Source organism: Triturus cristatus, chromosome 4_2 (genome assembly GCF_964204655.1).
Source record: "Triturus cristatus chromosome 4_2, aTriCri1.1, whole genome shotgun sequence".
NCBI classification, from domain to species: Eukaryota; Metazoa; Chordata; class Amphibia; order Caudata; family Salamandridae; genus Triturus; species Triturus cristatus.
Genome location: NC_140586.1, coordinates 552,028,528 through 552,041,223, shown reverse-complemented (window position 1 = coordinate 552,041,223; position 12,696 = coordinate 552,028,528). Strand labels below are relative to the sequence as shown.

At 44.0% G+C, this 12,696-nt stretch overlaps 1 protein-coding gene across 2 annotated transcripts in view; it reads left to right on the top strand.

Moving 5' to 3' along the window:
• Positions 1-12,696, top strand: part of TGFBR3 (transforming growth factor beta receptor 3) — a 339,353-nt gene that overhangs the window by 135,797 nt on the left and 190,860 nt on the right. The gene's annotated exons all lie outside the window — the stretch shown is intronic.

Genomic DNA, 12,696 nt, shown 5'->3' with positions numbered 1-12,696 from the left:
AGTCGACCATGTTGCAAATTGCTTTTAATCAAAAGCTTGTGATCTCTGTGAGAATTTGTTGCTATTTTGTGTTGGCTTTAATTATATAAACTAATAAAATATTAATATGTTATTTGTGTAGTACATTTTTAAAATGTCTTTGTAGGTGCTTCATAGTCTTTGGAGCTTTTACAGACTTCCTTCTCCCGTTTTTTCTATTGATTTATTAAGCATTTAATAATGTGCTCCATGTCACCTTTTGATTACTTAAGAGTGCTGGATCGAGAATAGAACAGTGTACAATCATACGAAGAAAGCAATGGATGTTGAAGAATGCTTCCAAGCGTGCATGTCGGGTGCCAGAAGCTAATACTCTGCTGTTGCAAATCCTAATAGTTCAGAAAGTCGAAGTAGCTCATTTTCAAGAGTTTCCTGAAATGCATGGTGTTCAGTTCAGTTCACATCTCAAGTAGGGCATTCCATAGTTTTGGGCCGTGTAATGTAAAGGATCTGCCTCCATGTTTCATCCACTTGCACAAACGTTGCAGAATCAGGTTGACAGCCGAGGAGTTTACTTTTCTCAGTGGGGTGTTATAAGGAGCTATTTTTTGCAGGTATTTCTGGTCTTTCCCCTTAAGGCTGTGTGGACAATTAGTGAGGACAGTGGTCCGACCTATCAGAGAGGACTCTCAATATGATGCCAATGTATGGAGGCAATGGGAAATTCTCATGGCTTTGGTATCTAAACTAGCAGTCAGTGCTTTAGGGAGGCCAGTGTTCATGATGTTACAACAGTCGCGGTGGGATTGGATGCAAGCTCTAGTCAACGCCACCGTATAGTTGCTATGCAGTAATGAAAGAATTTCAGGGAGTAGGTAAGACTAGAGTTTTTCTCTTTGACCACTGCATTGACTTGTGAAATAAAAAAAAAGTTCAGATTTGTAGAGTAACCCCAAGTTCCTAGATTTAGGGCTGTGGAGGGCGAGGTTCCTAGTCCTAGGGTCCAGTTGAAGGGTAGCGAGCGGGACAGACTTTTTCCTGATTATGATTATCTCGGTCTTGGTTCCGTACATCCTGGGGAAGCTATCCTTCATCAAGTGGAAGAGGTAGTCCAAACAATGTTAGGATTCCATCATAGAATGTTTTGTGACAAGATTCCAGCATTTTGCGGAGCTGTAAATTGTGAATGCCATTTATTATTTGGTTTAAAGCATTGGGGGCTGCTCGAGGTGGGGTTGTCTTGCGTTAATCGCCTCATCACTCACTCACCCTCTTTCAGGTATTTCAGACACAACTTCACAACATATGGACCCATTCTTTCCGATCCCCCAGGAAGTTTCCTGTTTCCACTGCCCAACCGCTCGGACGCCGCGGAGCCATATTTCGTTGAGTGAAGTGAAATGTTGCTCTTCTCTTCCTTGGGGTGGGCCGTCGTTGAATGAACACAATCTGGTTCGCATTTGCTGCCGGGAGCATGCTTTGTACTCTTGGCAAGCAGTGGAGTGCTTTGCAGACAATGCGTTTGCAGTTTTCTTTAAATGTCTGCATATGAGAACGTCTAAAAAGCGATCTCTTTCGTGTTTAGAGGACTATACTTTTATTTGACAGGGCACGTGTAAGTTGGCACTAAATGCTCAAAACTATCACACTTAACTCACGAAAGGTGAAGAAAAGTGGTTTTGTATCCATCGCCATTTGTCATAATTCAGAAACGTATCTGAGGAAATAAAGCCCCTGGGGAAGTCATTTGTTACTGTGGTTAGCCATGGGCCTGGAATGGAAAGCAAGGATTTAGATTAGAGGGGGGAGTACTTCACTGACCTATTAGTAGATACTGCTGCTCTTTTTCGTGTCTAGCTAAGGCTAGTTCTTTGACAAACTAGTAGTAAGCGGTTGCTCAGGATAGACCCAGCAGGGGGCAACAGGTTGCACAAGCAAGTATTAAATGTGGCCCAATTGTCAGGGAAGGAGTGACAGTATGTCACGCCACCTATAGTGGCAAAAATCCCTGCAGCGGTTCTGTCTAACATTTTTTTTTTTTCTTAATAAGTTCTGTGTTACTGTAAACTTTTATCCCTGTTAAGCATCTACCGGTCTCAATGCCAAAGTTGCATGTATGTACTTTTGAGGTAGAGTTGAAGTGGGCAGTGAAGGTGGGTGTTTGTTGGTATTTATTGTTTTCTGTATTATCTCATGTCTCAAGTCCTCCTTTCTTCGGTGCTTTTTCATCAAAGCACATTTTTATTAATGTAGTTTACTCTTTGAGGTTACCATGCAGTCTTATACCATCAATGTAGTGGACAGGATCGTTTCCATCCTCCCTTTTCCAGATTCCCAGTGTCTGGCCTAAGGCTTCTTAAGGCCACAAATGGCAGTAAAGTTGATTCCTGTAGAAACAGATATTTCTCAGTCTAGACATTGATGTATGGTTGGCACTTCTTTGGCATGCTAGGCATATATGTTAGACTTCCTTCACTTTGGAACCATCGATGTTGTTTTCTGTGATCTGACCAAAGATTTAGTCAAACCCAAACACAATCCAGAATAATTCAGGTTAAACCAAGACTGGTAGCAACCCTTAGTTGTTGTATAGGTACAACAAAATAGTCATGGGTTCCTTGTTCCAGTTTTCACAGTCATTTGGTAAGAAACAGAAATCTGTGCTCTCTTGGGATGGTATTCTGTCAGTTCTAGTTAAGAGATTAATGTAGCCTTAACTGTTTCCTGTTTCTAAGATTAGTTTTTTCCATTTTTTTAGGTTTAAATCTTTTTATTGTTATACATCAAAACAGTGCCATCAACGATAAGTCATAGAGAGCGATGATATATTATATTTAGTAACAACAAGAGCACCCAAAAAGGTCAACTAGGGACCTTGGGAGTTAAGTGATTATAAACAACAATTGTCCCTAGTCATATGAGGAATAGGGTTAGTAATAAATAAGGACCCGAATCAGTACTTATCAAGAGAGAGACTTATCCAGCCGGACAGAGGTCATGAATTTTACTAATGTACAAAAATAAGCAAAATTTAAGAAGGTAGATAAAGTGGGACACAAGCCTGCGTCCAGTACATACATTAGGTCATAGGAACAAAGAGGTTCAGGCATAAATACATAGTTTGCTTATAGGAATCATCAATACTTGAGAAAACAAACATTTTTAAGCAACACCCTTATGTGTCAAAATCATGTTTTTAACATTTCGGGTATTTATAAGTGTCGACGGCGTTTCGACCCCCAGCGAACCTCATTCCAGGTCCATTGATCCTTGGTTACCTGAGCCAAGTTGAACAACTAATCACAAGACTTAGCCCCTGGCTACGTCCCGCCGTTTTTAACTATACAATCGGTTCTGAATCTACCGCGGCTGCGGTTATTCAGGTTTATCGTACAGGCATTACTGTTCCTTGTCCTGATGATGATCCTTGCAATTGTCTAGTAGGATCGAAACGCCGTCGACACTTATAAATACCCGAAATGTTAAAAACATGATTTTGACACATAAGGGTGTTGCTTAAAAATGTTTGTTTTCTCAAGTATTGATGATTCCTATAAGCAAACTATGTATTTATGCCTGAACCTCTTTGTTCCTATGACCTAATGTATGTACTGGACGCAGGCTTGTGTCCCACTTTATCTACCTTCTTAAATTTTGCTTATTTTTGTACATTAGTAAAATTCATGACCTCTGTCCGGCTGGATAAGTCTCTCTCTTGATAAGTACTGATTCGGGTCCTTATTTATTACTAACCCTATTCCTCATATGACTAGGGACAATTGTTGTTTATAGAGAGCGATGAGACACAGCATGGCAGACTACATAAAAAGGAACAAGCCCAACTCCCTCCCCTCCCACCCACTCCCTCACCCGAGTCCCACCCCTACATGCTCCAGACCCCGCGCACCCATCTCATCCCCATCAGGACCAGTTTAATGCTGTGTCGCTGTTACTGAAACAAGGTCCCTAGGCTGTTGTGCCTGGTGGTGCAAGTGGAGTGGATTCCTGTGGGGGCTCCGAGAGCCGTAAAAGGCGTAAGTTCTTAGGGCAGGTGAGTTCCCTCAACCCAGTGCCAAGTAAGGAAAGAAATGGGCTCCAAAGACCTGCAAAAGAGGCCCTGTCTCCCTGTAGTGAAAGAGTTATGCGATCCATACCCAGAACGTGCCATAATTTGTGCAACCACCCCTGGTATTGTGGGTATTCTACCTGTGCCCCAGTGGGATATTATGTTTTGCAATGCTATTCCCATTTGTCTGCCCTTGCCGACCTAAGGGGGAATGTAAGCGTGTTGAGTAGGCCCAAGACTGCATACGCCGGTAAGCGCTGTATCTGCGTATTGAAACGGTTGACTACATCGTTTAAGATTTGGTCCCAGTAGGGGGAATAACAGGGCAGTACCATATCAAGTGTCACAGTGTGCCCACTGCTCCACATTTCCTCCAGCATTGTGACGAGCGGTTGGGGTTGTATCTGTGTAGTCTGGGAGGCATAAGTTACCAGTATGTGACTACCTTGGTCGGTGTTTCGATACTGGAAACGTTCCACGCAGTGTGGTGTGCTCGATAGAAAATGTCACCCCATTACTTCTGCGAAAGTGTTCGCCCCAATTCTACTTCCCAACGCCGTTGCCCAGCCGAGGGGCTCGCCGTTTCCGGGGGACGCAGAACGTGATTAAGTTCAGTGATAAGGTGTGAGTTAGGCTTCTTGGTGTGAAGCCATTTTTCATATGGGTTTAGTGGTCTTTGGGCCCCTGGTCGCACCGAGGGGCTCATCACCCAGTGTCGTACCTGATGGAAGCGATACCGTTCGGACCCATTTTTTAAAAAACACATCTGTCCTCTTTTAACCCTTATTTTTGGTAAACTTTGAGGAATAATTAGATCGTTAATTATAGGATTGTGGAATCTGCTTTGTACCCACTGTGATTTGCAGGTTATCAGGCATCATCAAAATAACTGAGCCCTCTTCACCACATGTAATGACCAGAAAGAAATTATAATGTCCTTGTTGACTTAGATTGCAAAGAGATAAAATGTGAATTCTAAAACCGAATAAAAATGAAAAGTACTCAGAAGAATCAATAGAATCTATAAAATACGACTGCTAAAATAATTTAAAAGAACATTTTGGAGCTGGTATGGTACCAGAATATCATTGATGGAATATCGTCTGATGTAAATATTTTGTCCTAAATATCATTTACAAAAATATTGCCCCATTGGAGTCATTAACAGAAAATCCTAACCCAATGGATGATATTTTTTAAGACGCTAGCACATAATACTCATGCCAGATTATATAACTTGGAGTTCATATTGGGCAAACAAGAAAGACGCTAAGAAATATTGGCAATTAATTGCCAAAGATATGAGCAATGACAGAAATATTTTTGCCAAGATCAAGAAGGAACCGCCTTATGGATGATTACCATCATTTTTAATTGCAAGTAGAAGTAGCTCTATGGACAGAACCTTGAGCCTGAATATATCTTTGTTAATTCAGATAAGGAACTAAATTCACAAACAGAGATGTAGTTGGGGATACCCTGATGAACACAGAAGAGGACTGTCTCCTGTCCTTGTTTTGTGAGCACAACATAAAATCCATATATGCCTTGTAAGTAGAGAAAGCAACTACCTGGAATACAATCCCACATGAAAACATAATGTCCCTGAAGCATATCCAACTGCAAAATAGGTAACATTTCCAAAATCTTCATATAGCAATATGAATGCCAATACAATACAATATGTTTGAAGTCAGGTCTCCTTCTCTTTTACAGGTATTAGCTTATGCTACTGTCCAAAAGCCCATATTCATTGTTCCAGTGTATCTTATACACTATTTCTTGGGAGTTTGGAATTTCATTCTTCTGCACACTTCAGACTATGACGTAAACAGGTAGTCTCATCAAGTGATTACACATGCACGATTATCCTGCTCCCAGTGGTTAATTTGTAAAAGAATGAGTGCCGGTGCCCATGGCTCCGCTCAGAAGCCTGTGGCTGGTGCTATTAAATGCCAGTTTACCGAATTCCAATACTGCGTAGTTTGGAATCCACCACATGCATCTTTAATTGACTATGAGGTGCTCCCTGCCCCTTTATCTCTCGCTTGCAGGTTACTGATTTCTCACTTTGTGACAGTTTTCTGTCTTTTTCTTTCCCTCTGTAAGTTTTTCCTTTCTTGCTCTCAGGAAATATCCAATGAGGAAAAATAAGTGCTGGTCCCCAAAAATGAGTGCCGATGTGTTCTACTGTTAACCACCTGCTCAAATTAAGCACTGCCTCCTCCCCTCATCTAAACAGCTGTTCCAGGTTTATCAGCTCTGACGGTACTCATTGGAACCATAATCTTGACCCACATTTTTCCCAGATATTATTTGTTGCGTAGAAATGAGAAACTAGCATTTTATCTATACCCGCGCTGAACTGCAGCATGTTTTCATAATCTGCGATATCCCTCATTTGTGACCAGGGTATCCAGGCTGGTCACCAGGTGCGCTCTGTGATCAAGACTTCCTGTTCACATTGCAGCATTTCTGTGTGAGCGTTGTACTCCAAAAATGACTCTGTTCTTCAGGCTCATCACAGACCTCTCAACTCTGGGTACATTGTTGTAATCACTGGTTTCTTGATGGGGTGGCGGGAACAGCTAATTAAGCCACCTTAACAGTTTCTTCTAATGCAGCAACTGTAAGACTAGTACAGTCCCTTACTCACACCTGGCTTCTAGTAGCCAAACGAGAGCCTACACTATTTACATTTTGGACCTCTCCTCATTTCGAATCCTAGTAGCTAACAAAGGGGATAAAAGTTCTCAAGAAGGAGCACAGGCCACTGAAAGCTGACAAAAGACTGCAGCGAGAGCACAAGAGCTGTGGTTGAGTTTGTAAGTGATGGCACAAACTAGTGCTCCGGCCTATTTTAGTATCTCGCAATTATCTACTGGAACCCACTCTGGTCAGATGGAACTTTTTACTTGCCTAATAGCATGGAGGGAAAATCACTGTTATCACAATTACAGTCTACAATTTTCCATAATCAAGGACTCGAGACTTAATCCCTTGGCTCTCTGGTTTTTATTATCAACATAAAGATTTGGAGATACAAAGTCCTCAACACAAGGCACAACAAGTACATAGGCACTAAAACAAATGCTACTCTACGGAGAATCCGCATACGGCTAAAAATAACTAAAAGTACAATCTCTAAAAGCATGAGGTAGAACACTACCAAGCAAATGTCGATACTAGGGACACTGAACCATACCATCTCTGTCCCTACTCTGTACTAGGTGATATCCCTACATAGCAATCCCTTGAGACCCTCATCAGAATAAAAGGTGTCAGAGTGAAACTTCCTAAGAAGTCCTCACTTAGAGAGCTTGGTCTAAGTTGCCCCCTCTACCCTTCGCCTAGCCGTCCTCTGCTTTGGGCTGCCCCGCTCTGCTCTGCCTCCACCCTCGGGGCGCTGTCCCTAATACAGTACCCCAAGTCTCCGAACACGCCCTTTGCGCCTCCTCTCCTTCCGGGGTCGTCTTTCAGTACTTTTCCACAGAGCGCTGTCCAGTTCCATCGTCCATCGCTTGGCCTTGAGTCCCAGACGCCATCCGCACTAGGAGTTACGATTGGCACATTCCAATACACTCCCATGTCTGGCTTTCTCTACATAATTCAAATTATGAACAAAGAGCTTCTCTACTAACGAGCAACTGTCCTTGCACCTGGGGTGAGATCATGCAAAGCAGACATTCTTCACATCTTTTAAGTTGCAATTTACTACAGCCTAAAACCTCTACTGGAATAAATCCTTTTTGGCCTATTGCCCTTGGCTAACATAAGAAAATACCAGGCCTTTCGCCTCAACGATATATGCGAATTCTGGCCACTACTTCGGTTACACAAGCAGGTTTCAATCACAGTATTGACATTTACGTCTTTCTTTCATGTGTGGTCAACCTAAACAACCTACAGACACGAAGTCTGGGGTACACATTTCTAACACCACATTGCATTTCCCGTAGCTAAACACTATACATTTCTCTAATACGTTTACCATGTGCTTGTACATAGCTAGCACTTCTACTTAAAATCGATATAGGTTATACAGTTGTAATACATTGCACACGAAATCCCTGAGTACACATTTGGTTATATACGGGTGCCGACTAACAGTGAATATGACGCACCCCTACAATTCTCAAACTTTTAAACGCTACATCAGTTCCCCCCTTTGATGACATCCGTCACCACACCATTACATTTCCTTCTTCAGAACTGATTTAAACCGTGCTAGTCATAACATTTCCATGTCGGACTCCCTCCAGTTTCTTAAGACTCTCATATTGCTGCTCCTGGAGCTTTGCCAACCTCCCCTCGTTTGCCTTTAGAGCTCTTTCAACCTTGCCTCCTTGATACCACTTCCATGCCTTCACACATCCCCACAAACAGATCACACAAACCACGGCAATAATAATTGGTTTCAACACTGAACCTAGAAATCCCCTTCCCAGATTCGCAAACCAAGTTCCCACTCTTCCAAATCCTAGTCCAATCTTCTCCCACACATTCACCTCCGTCAGATCCGTAATCTCCTTGTGAATATTCGTTATGTTGTCTATGTACTTCCCTATCTCCTTCGAGTTGTCTGGAATATACGTGCAGCATTCCTGAACTTTCAATAATTTGCAGACTCCGCCTTCTTTTGCTAACAACACATCTAAAGCAAGGCGATTCTGCAAGACCATATTCCGGATCGACAACATCTCTCCAGCCACCAATATCAAAGATCTCGCCGTGTTCATAGACAACTCATCAACTACAGTCGCCAACCTTCGGATCTTCACATCATTCAACACCACACCCATACTAGGTATCATTGCTCCGTATATGTCCCCAATCACTGCACCGGCATTTGTAGCCCTACGTCTCCTGGGCGGTCGCTTCGTCTCTAACAACTCCAAGTCCCTTGTGTGATAAATCTTCGGGAATATGATAGCCAAATAGCATACTCCATACCAATTGTCGGGTAGTCTGACATAAGCATTCGTCCCACAAACATAATACACTGTCGGGATTACTTCTACTGGACCTTGCATAAAATTCTTAGCATAAGCTTCCATTGTAAAAGTCTGAGAACAAATGCTATGTCCTACTGCGACCTTCTCCGTCTTGGATTGAGGCCGTGCAATACACAAATTCCCTCTCTGTGCCTCATCCAATGCTATTGGTCCATAACTTCCCTTAGATCTGTGAGCTCTCTCCTCGTCCGTCCAATCTACTGGGCTATCTCCGGTGTGTCGTGTCTCGGTCAACTTTCTATACCTGTCCTCTACTTGATCTATGAATTTCTTCTCTATCTCTGATAACGCACATGTCAGGTTATTCCTGTGAGCATGCGCCGTATCCAGTTTCACAGTCGGTCTAAAATATTTCAGGAGCCTGTCCTCTTTCTTATCCAGATCATATCTATTCAAATGCTTGATTGCTGGCACCTCGGGAAGTACCGTGTCAAAATTTGAGAAGAAATACTCGAACTGTCTCCTGTCATAAAATAAACTGAGCCATATGCTACAAGAAATCCCATAAGTCAATGGGAGATGATGATACTTGATACCCTCATCCACTGAAGCAGGCAACTGCATGCACACATAACAATCCTTCACATCCATCGCATCAACATACTCATACAGCAACCTTGCATACGCGTTAAGCTTAAAATCACCCTTTGACAAATCCATGTGAAGTCTGCGAACATCTCTCAACTCCGATGATTCCTGTTCGCTAATACTAACACCACTCTGCCCTGGGGTAATAGGTGTGGATGCTCCCTGAACCTTCCCCTCTTGCCTGTGAGCCACCATGTAGGAACTGATCACTACCGCAAATATGGTGACTACTACAACTCCGATCAATGTGCCTATTAACAGTTTAGCCCTACGATGTGGGTTTACAGGATCTGCCATCTTCGGAATATGCTCAATGTCCAATGCAGTCTCTGAAAGGATAAGTCTCTTTCTCATTAATGTCTCTTTCGTGAACTTAGGCAAACCTCCCTAACTTTCTTCGTTCTACAACGGAAAAATCCCTAATTTTGTTCTTCTTCCGCTCGGCTCTAGGTAATCTTCTTTTTAGCTGGCAACCCTTCTCAAATCAATCTAACATAAGCGCTGGTCCCAACAGCTCCAAGACTCCCTGCAATATTTCGAGCTTAAGAATGATCAGTTCTTGTGGATCTGGCACAGTCGTGAACGTCGGGAACTCCAAATTGTCCAAGATCATACCTCGAATGACACTTAGGAATGGCGGACTCGGAATATGAATCGTCAAAATTCCTTCGATCTCCAATCCCGGAACTTTCAGCAACACTTCCACCCTCTGGAGCGGGACACTGTTGACCAATGTCATCGACCTCAATCTTCCCGTGCTCGGTAACCCTGGCATCAGTCACTTGGTATGCCCACTCCGGGGAAGCGTACTTCCGACTTGGCACTCGAGTTCTCTTGGACCTTCTCACGCCACCTTGAGGATTTTCCTCGTCTCCCGATTCTTCTTCCGGTTCTTCCGAAACTGGTGCAAGGTCGGTGTCTGGGGCCAACCTCAGGTTTACCCGGTTCTGCTTTGCGGGCCAAACCCTTTCCGCTTTGGTGGCTCCCCCAGTCTTCTCTCCGATACCCTGTGCACTGACTTCCTCTTCTTCGGCCGAACTCGATTCTGTACTACCCACTGCACCTCTCGCTCCTTCGCCGGTTTCTGGGTCAGTACTTTCTTCACGTCCTCCCCCAACTCGATTCAGTGCACCATCAGCCGCTTCAGCAACCCTTACAGCTTGTCTGGCCCTCTCTGGCGATTCTGTCGGCTCACTGAGATCTTGGTTCTCGAAAGGGGCTGTATCTTCCAAGGGTGCTGGAACTCTGCGGGTATGAGAAGCATGCACCCAGTTCGGTAGCCCTCCGCACTTGACAGCAGTGTTCGTAACAAGGATTACTTGGAAAGGGCCACGCCACCTAGCATCCAAACAACTCTTCCTCACGTGCTTTCGGACCAGGACCCAATCGCCTGGGTCCAAGTCGTGGCACCTGTCACTCGCAGCTGGAACCGTTGCTGTCTGCACCTGCTGAGACACAGAACGGACCACGTCAGCAAGGCCTTTACAATAGTCCAGGATCATATCATCAGTGATATTTATCAGAGCAGTAGCAGGTATTGCAGGCAAACGCATCGCTCTTCCCATGAGGATTTCATGGGGTGACAACCCAGTTCTTCTATCAGGCACACTTCGAAGGCTCATAAGGACCAAAGGTAATGCGTCAGGCCATTTCAGAGACGTAGACGAACACACTTTCGCCATCCGAGCCTTCAGAGTTCCATTCACCTGCTCCACTATCCCTGAAGCCTCTGGTCTATAGCTACAGTGTAACTTCTGATCTATATTCAAAGCAGCACAAAGCAATTTCATAACTTCGCTGTGAAAATGAGTTCCTCTGTCCGATTCAAAGGACGTCGGGAACCCGTACCTTGGAATGAGTTCTCTCAATAAGAGTTTCGCTACTGTGAGTGTGTCACATCTGCGTGTAGGGTACGCCTCCACCCACCTGGAAAAGACACATACTATCACTAATATGTACCTCAACCCATTACACTTCGGCATTTCGACAAAATCCAACTGCATCCTATTGAAAGGTCCCCCTGACCTCCCTATGTGGCTCAATGTCACAGCAGTTCTTTTCCCTACATTCATCTGTTGGCAAGTGACACATCTCTGGCACACAGTTTCGGCCACGGCACGAAACTTCGGATTGTACCAAGTCTGACGAAACACTCTCATCATGGCATCCCTACCCAGATGTACAGCACCATGTATCAACCTCGCCATGGGATTCAACAAACTTTCCGGCAACACTGCTCGTCCATCATTCGAAACCCATATATCCACATCTCCCTTCTCACATCCAGCTCGTATCCAGCTGTCCCGTTCCTGATCTGAGACCCCTTCCTGAAGCTGCTTCAGTTCCTCCCATGTGTCAGCCACTGCTAACATCTGACCATACACCACCTCTTCCCCAGTTTCCTCAGTGTGGATCTCAGTAAAGTTGCATCCCTGCTCTGCACAAAACCGAGCTACTTCGTCTGCATAGTTATTTCCCAACGAGACAAAGTCGCTTCCCTTCGTGTGGGCTGCACATTTAACAACAGCAATTTCATCAGGACCTTGCAATGCTTTTAACAATTTCCGCACATAATCACCATTTCTTATAGGAGAACCTGAAGACGTCATAAACCCTCTCTGGGACCATAGCTGTCCGAAGTCATGAACCACACCAAACCCGTACTGGCTGTCCGTGTAAATAGTTACACGGATCTTGTCGGCTGCCAAACAGGCACGAGTCAGAGCAATGAGCTCAGCCACCTGCGCGGAGTGTACTCCTTCTAAACAAGCGGCTTCAACCACACCCGTAATGGTGCATACAGCAAACGCTGCTCTCAATCGACCGACACTGTCTCTTAAACATGAACCGTCCACGAAGAAAATCTCATCTGACACTGGGAGCGGTTCGTCGACAATGTCGGGTCTCGGTTTGGTGCATAGTTCAGTCACATCGAGACAATCATGGTCCTCACAATCTTCATTATCATCTATTTTTAGAACAGGTAACAGTGTAGCAGGATTTAAAACAGCACACCTCTTCAATGTCACATTATCTGCTGCAAGAATA